At 39.0% G+C, this 7603-nt stretch overlaps 1 long non-coding RNA gene across 1 annotated transcript; it reads right to left on the bottom strand.

Moving 5' to 3' along the window:
* Positions 1-378: 378 nt before the first annotated feature.
* On the bottom strand, positions 379-2672 carry LOC127515805 (uncharacterized). The gene is made up of 3 exons (XR_007930865.1): positions 2378-2672; positions 2109-2182; positions 379-1948 (listed from the first exon to the last, which is right to left on the bottom strand). It is a non-coding gene; the product is annotated as an uncharacterized LOC127515805 (long non-coding RNA).
* Between the last annotated feature and the right edge of the window lie 4931 nt (positions 2673-7603).

The raw sequence follows: 7603 nt of genomic DNA, 5'->3' as shown, positions 1-7603 counted from the left end.
AACCGTATTGTCGCGTTTTTGAGTGTTCCCCTCTGTGCCGCAAGCTGGAGGATGATACCTTTTTCCCTCCAGTCAGCAGGGAAATCCAAGGGGTCGACATACCGGTCTTGATTGTGGCCGATTCTGCCTACAGCTTGACTAGCAACTAGTAATGAAGCCATTCCCGGAAGGTACAGTGAGGGGACCCAGGGCAGCCTACAACACCTCCTTGAGCCATGCTCGTATCCACATTGAACACGCATTTGGTCGCCTCAAGGGCCGCTGCCGATGCATTATGAAAAGAAATGACTGTCAAAACCAAAATGTGAAGTATGTTGTGTCTGCTTGTGTAGTGTTGTACAACTTCTGTGAAATGCAGAAAGTTGCTTACCAGGAACCCCAGGAAAATGTGTTGGATCAGCCAGAGGCAGGACCACAGCAGCATGATGCACCTGCTCTCTCCCCAGCAGAGCACATCCGGGAGGCCTTGGTAACTCATATCCACAAAAATCAGTAAAGTGCAGAGAAGCCTTGGAAGCTCATACCCAAACTATGCAGTCAAGACATGTGAAATTGAAACAAAACACTTATTTATAGTGCAGGGCGTCCTTCATTTCTGAGCTTAGCAATTCACAAAACTTTTGTTCAACTTTTTTTTTCCCCCCCAGTGTTTGGATAAAAAAAATAAACAATTGTTATAAAATATAACTTTTTTCAGTGTTTAAATACAAAATAAAAGATTTTGTTACAAAATATAAAACAAATGTGCAAATAAAAAGGCACATTCGGAATTTGTTCAGCCTAAGTTGAGTCTCAACTTTTTTTTTTTTTTTTTTTTTACCTTTTTCCGTACATAAAATGTGCAAAATACCGTTAAATGTATAAATATCGGGAACATTCAATGCTACAGTGATTCAATTAAGTTCGGTTCCTTAAGAACTATGTAACGGTCAATTAATTGTGAATATACCTTCGGGACACTTGTTTTGGTTACATCTGTGTGCCTGGCAATGTCACTGCCCCACGCAATGTGCCAAAGTTCAGCTGAGTGATCATAGGCGGAAATCGCAGAGGGGTCAGGGGGGGTTCCCATTTCGGGGGGGTACTTAAAATAATTGTGTAAGTAGTAAAACAATACAAATGCAAACGGTGCAAACATTTTGTGTCCCCCCTCCATTGCGTCACAGTGTTTTGGTACACTGCCTGTTCCCTTTCGTGGGAACTATCGACGCTACGTCGAATGACGTGATGGGTTCCCATCACGTCATTCGACGTAGCGTCTCGTTCCCTTACTCAGGGAACAAGGGTTACACCAGTAACCCGAGACGTTTTCCTCCTTTACCTCACCTACACACGGTGTTGCCAGTGTCTTGGTTTTCCCACACAATCGGGCTATTTTGAAAATGCAGTCACGTGAAAAATTCCAAACGGGTTGCGTTTTTTTTGGGGATACTATTATAAAGTACAGCAGCTGCCGAAAAGTTTCTGTAGACAAAGAAAATGAAAAAGAATGTGTTTACTAATGTATATTATCCTTGTAATGAATAACTGGCAACCTGGATGGAGGAGAGACGGTAAGTTTGATGTCAGAAACTATTACCCTATTTTAACAGAGATTTTAAGGTGTGTGACTGTTTTACATGAACTTCAGTCACTTCAGAGCTTTCTTCACCATTTTTATTTGGAAAGACCTGACAAACAAAGGCTAATATTGTAGATCTACTGTTGTGTTCAAAAAGCATTGACAGATTTAAGTATCACCTACAGCTAACCATATCATCCACTTGCTCCTCAGTAACTACCTACATTTGTGTACCTTATTGAAAAGTGTTACCAACATGAGAGCCCACCTTGTGCCTTGGGTTCAGCAGCAGGAGGAGGAGGTGGGGGTGCTTTGGAGGCTGAGATGCCTCATCCTCTGCATCATTTTCCCTCGAGGTGTTGTGATCCTCAGGGCTCTGAGACGAACCTGCTGAATACAAAAGAAAAATCGAGTAATGATTTACTAGTAATGCTTCTACTTATTTCTTTATTTAACTATAAAGAAGATATAATGTCGACATATAAATTAACAACACAATATAGTGTTACAGTAATACATAGTGTACAGGCCAGCGCAGGCTACTTACCACAGTCAGATTCCTCATCTGAACTCCCCCATTATCCATCCTCACGTCTCCGGGGTTGTTCATAGGTCAGCAACCTGTAAAAACACAATAGAAAACTCAAGTAAAGCTACCATGCTTTGCTATGGATCAACAATTGACAAGTGGTTGCCTAAATAGTGTGGCATTAATAAAGTTAGCATGACGTTACCGTTACTGTACGTTAGCCACTGTACGTTGCGGCTAAACTGGCTATTACTGTAGCATATGTTAGAAATGTTGATAAATCTTACCGAGAACAGCGTCCAGTTTATCAAAACAAGGACATTTAATAGGGTCTCTTCCGGTCTTATTGTTGTTTTTGAGGCTATCACGGTACTTTCTTCGCAGGTAGTCCAACCTTTCTTTACACTTGGTCCAATCTTCAAAGTCCTGTATAGACGGGCACCGGAGGACGAGGACTTTGTGAATATTTTCCCCAAATGGTGTGGTTGTGCGCCATTTGTTCAAATTGCCTTTGGTAGCGTGGTTCACCCCAAACATCAATTAAACAGTGTCTCCTCCAGCGTCCAATGCCGGGTTTTTTTTCTTAGCAGCCACATTGAGAAACAAGGAAGCAGATGTTACGCAAAGCCTTGACATCATATATAGGAGATGAGTCAGTAAAATCGCAGACTTCGCTTATCCCATGCGAATGGGATCATTTATAAATCACACAAGGTCCCCAGATAATACTAATCCCATGCGAATAAGGCTATAGACTAAACACGTAATATGCATGTGCATGGAGTCAACGGTGTTGAGTAAACCGCCCCCAAGAAAAAGCATGCCATACTTCTATAGAGTTAGATTAACCCAGTTGCAGGAGTTATTCAAACTGAGGAGAATATAAATGGGCGAATATAAATAGGTGAACTAAAACAGGGTTCAAACTGGAAATCTTCTTTCTTAGGCTTCAGACTCATCTTAATGGTAAATATGTTCTCCAACATTAGCAGGTAGGGAATTCCAGGTAAGATACAAACATTAAACATCCACTTTACAATTTAGAAAGCACATCTGATGATAACAAAGGCTTTGAAGATAGCGATTCTCTTTAAATCATCATTCACATGAAACATAGAACACAGATCGCTGGCAAACAGGATAAATTCTACAAACAGATCAGTTCATCAAACAAAAGTTCTTTAAACACACAAGTTCCTTTCACAGAAGTTAGTTTAGCCTACTCCTATAGATCACTGCCACATGGGTAAATATCACACGGGTAAGTCCTTAGTCCTTGAAATCAGAACAGGAGGAGAGTTCACAAAGGCCAGACCCTGACTGAATGTGAGAATGGAGTTTAAGTGCAAGTCCAAATGAGACCGTAATAAACTGCAGGTGTGGGTGATCAGAGTGAGCACAGGTGACAGACTGTGTGAGAGTGAGGCAGATTCCAGGGAGTGCATGACAAAAATAGTGCTTTATAATTTATATATGTAATATACTATTGGAGCCTCGTCAATAGGGCACATACGCGCTGAGCACCTCTGAAGTAAACTAATCCTGAAACATAACCTGCTCCAGAGCAGATTATGTTCAAAGAATAAATTCCAATGGCTACTTACATACACAGAAATTTAGCTCAGGTTTTGGAACTGAAAGTTGAGGTAATCCGCTTACTCTGAGTAATCTTACCCAGGTAAATCGCATAACCTGCTTTCTGGAATACCCCCCAGGAACTGTATGTGTGATGGCAATGTAACTTTATCAACTTGTTCTTTTGCTTTTGCAAAGAAAAAGAATTGCGGACAGGATTAGACGATTTTGTTTGTTTTGTGCTTAGTTTTTTTTTTTTTTTTTTTTTTATGCATTGTTAATACATTCACAATTCAGACACCGAATAACATTTTTTATGTAAAATGTTGTCTGTCAATGCTTGTGTTCAGATATTTTTATTGTAAACATTATAGACCTTATGCTCCAGACAAACAAGTGCGCCACCATCTTTATAATATTGTCTTTGAACTTCCGTTTTAGCTCTGTAAATTTCTATGGCATTGCTGTCAAAGAATAACTAGCTGGTGAAGTGGATTTACTTGTTGTAGAGTTAATGAAAGTTATCATGAGCATTTTTAATGTTTAAAGCAGATGTCTTAACAAATGTCAGTAGACCGGGAAGATTTTAAAACGAGCAGTTCATTCATAAATACACAAGATCGCTGTGGAAATACAAACCGGAAGTCAAAAGACAAGGAGCGCAATGCTGAAAAGGGGCGGGGCTACATAAGGTCTATAGTATTAATGAGTTGTTGCAATAATAATAATAATAATAATAATAATAATAAACTCTGGATTTAAAAAAAAAAGATGCATATTAGCATTAAAATTACAGTCACTTGTCGCCTCCTAGTGCCGTAACGATGTAATCGATACAACCGTTATTTGAAGCACCAAGTTAGTTTTAAAAACGTGATTTGCTCTGTTTTGATCTGTGTTCGACTCGTTGTGGATGTGTCCAGATTAAAGCATTTCAGTGGGCTTAAACAGATCGCCCTTTACAGCAGATTTAGTTCACAAACAACTGACAGTTGTGACCTAAATATGATTTTGAGTTACAATAATTAATCCTAAAATTCAACATCAACTTACTTTTCGCCATCAGTGACACACACTCAAAGGATCCCCCAGTTCTTGGCTAATTTTCAGTCAGACTTGTAAATCCAGTTCACTGGAGACTCACTCTGAACGGATCATTGAATCAGTGATTTGTTGACTCGAGAACAGCTGCAATCCAGTCAGTCCAATTTGCGAATGAATTGTTTGATGTGATTTGCAAACCGATTTAACAGGATGATTGAAAAGAATCAGTTTGTGCAAGAATCGAACACCGCTTATGCTTTGGAATGTGAAGTAAAAGTAAAAGTTGCTTAAAATAAAAAAATACTTGTAGCCAATCAGCAGTAAGGGGTGTGTCCACTCATTAGGGGGGAGGTGCCTGTGTTGCATAGCATGTTCGTGAATTTGGGGGCGGAGCTATAAAGATAGGGGTGTGATCGTTTTGGGTAGGGGCATGTTTGTTTTGGTGATTTGAAATATCAACAGCGTTTCTCAGAAATTGCTTACTGTACCTTTAAGTAACAAAGTAAAAAATACTTAGTTACTGTCCATCACTGCAACTTAATACAAACATCTACATGAATAACGATCTATCTCAACATAAGATACTGTATGACATCAGTATAATTAAAGCGATCACATAATCTGACCGCAGATGTAAATATGCATGCATGTACCGATTGCTAGTTAAACTCGCTTAATGCTTGCCATAGAAAAGCACCGATTCATTCAGCTGACAGAATCACAATCTACTATTGTGAACGGTGCGCGCTCCGCTGCTGTAGGCGTTTCGGTGAGAAGACATAACTTACAAAAAGCTGAGCTTGTGAGACGCTGTCAAAACTGTAATATATTGGCGGTGTAGCGAATCAGTACAGGTATTTAATTCATTTATGGGTGAAATATATGAATATAATAAATTATAAAGATTAATGATTAATTATAATACATATACCGACCCGAGAGGGAATTATACATATATTGTGAATTAATTACAACGAATTATAATCAATCACATATATGATTAGTTCTGGTTTGATAATAATTTAGAGAAACTATTAGTTTGTCCAGCAAACCGTTAGCTCCTCATAGCCGATTATAAAAGGAAGGTTTTTCTCTGGCCACGAGAAAGACTTCCTATTCTAGCATCAATGCGTAAAGCAAGGATACTGGATCGAAACGTTAAAGTGACCTGGGTTTGTTGCATGAGCAAAAAAAAAAACAATCGAGCATGAATATAATGTATTTAATATATGAAACTACGGATACAGAGACTATACTACTAGACATACACAAACAATACACATATATGGAAAACGAAAGTAAAGTCAAGAAAACAGAGGTGATCAAAGGAATGGCAACTTACGAACAGTTAAAACCTTTGAGAGCCAGCAAGGAAACTCAGCTTACACATCGAGCTTAAAACGCTTTGGAAAGAATGGTTCTATACTTGCATAGGTTCAGGTGCTGTGGTCGTTTCGTGTTTCTGCAGGAGTTTCGGTGCGTGCGGCTGAAGCGATTGGTCCTTTTCCGAGAAGGTGTTCTTCGGCGGGATTTTCAAACAAGGGTTTAACTTAAGAGTAAGATACCGGAAAGGAAAGAAAAAGAGTCCGTCTCCTAGGCGATGAAGAGTGAAGACTTAGGGCGACGGATGAAGAGGGTTTGACAAAGAAACTGGTTGCCAAAAGATGGTCGTCCCGAAGAGAGGGGGCGCGTGATGGAAGCGCGGTCGCCGAGACGTCCGGGAGAGACGTGTGTTAAATGGCGAGAGACAATCGAGAGACAATGAGAGATGCGTGTCGTTGTGTTTTAAGGACAACAGGCCAGAACGCCTCCTGGGATACATCAGCCAATGATGAGGGTGCGATTTTGGCGGGCAAACTCTTTCTTTGTCTCCATTTATGACCTAATTTGCATGGTTTGCGAAGTGTCCGATCTGAGTACATTTTCTTCAAAGTACCATTAAAAATAGAAGAATGCATTTTACAGTCATGTGACATACATTTTCAATTAGAGCATAACGAAAGCTTTACAATGAGACCAAACTTGTCAGATGGCAAAGACATAAAAGGTGAGATACAGTTTATACTTGAGTTTTATCGTTTAGAAGAAAACTAATACAACTACAGTCATAGCTAAGCTTATATACTAGGGATAAATACATGCACCTTTAAATACAGCGACGGGTACAGATTGGCACAGTCATATTTGGAGGATAAATGTACATTCACAATCTCCATGCGTGTTTGTGAGTGTCTGTATGTGTGTGTGTATTGGGGTTGTGGCCAGTGTCTGTGACCATATCACCTTTAGTCCCACCAGGGTGACTCTTTGAAGTCTCTGGAGCTGGTGAGACTATGTTCTGTTTTTCTTTACTGGGGTAACAAAGGTGCCAATGGGGCAATTGGTCCCGGACTTGCCGGAGCCGATTCGTGATTTACATGCACAGTTCAGGAGGCTAAAAGCATTCTGAAATGTCCAAAGTTGATTGACTAGCCGGATCTATCCAGACGCTACAGCGGTTATATATTGTTCATCCAAACCATCACTGAAATATTTACTTTTTTTTTTTTTTTTTTGGTTTATTTAAATAAAAAATTCTGATCTAGACTATTATTTTCTCTTGTTATAGTTTTCAATGATTCAGTGACATTAATGCAGGTGTTTTTTATTGCACGTGTTTCAATTTTTAAAAAAAATCTTTTAATTTTTAATGAAATTATAATATATTATTACATCTATAATATTTTTTTATAAAATAAGTAGGATTATAAAATAAAAGTAAAAAAAAAAATGTTTAAAGGGGGGCACGACCAAAAAAGTTTGAGAACCACTGAGTTACAATAACTTCAGCACTCAACAATAATATGCAAGATTACAAGATAAACTTTCTCCTAAGTGTACATTAACAGTAAATA

The sequence above is a fragment of the Ctenopharyngodon idella genome, chromosome 7 (genome assembly GCF_019924925.1).
Source record: "Ctenopharyngodon idella isolate HZGC_01 chromosome 7, HZGC01, whole genome shotgun sequence".
NCBI classification, from domain to species: Eukaryota; Metazoa; Chordata; class Actinopteri; order Cypriniformes; family Xenocyprididae; genus Ctenopharyngodon; species Ctenopharyngodon idella.
This window is presented reverse-complemented; position numbering and strand designations above follow the sequence as displayed.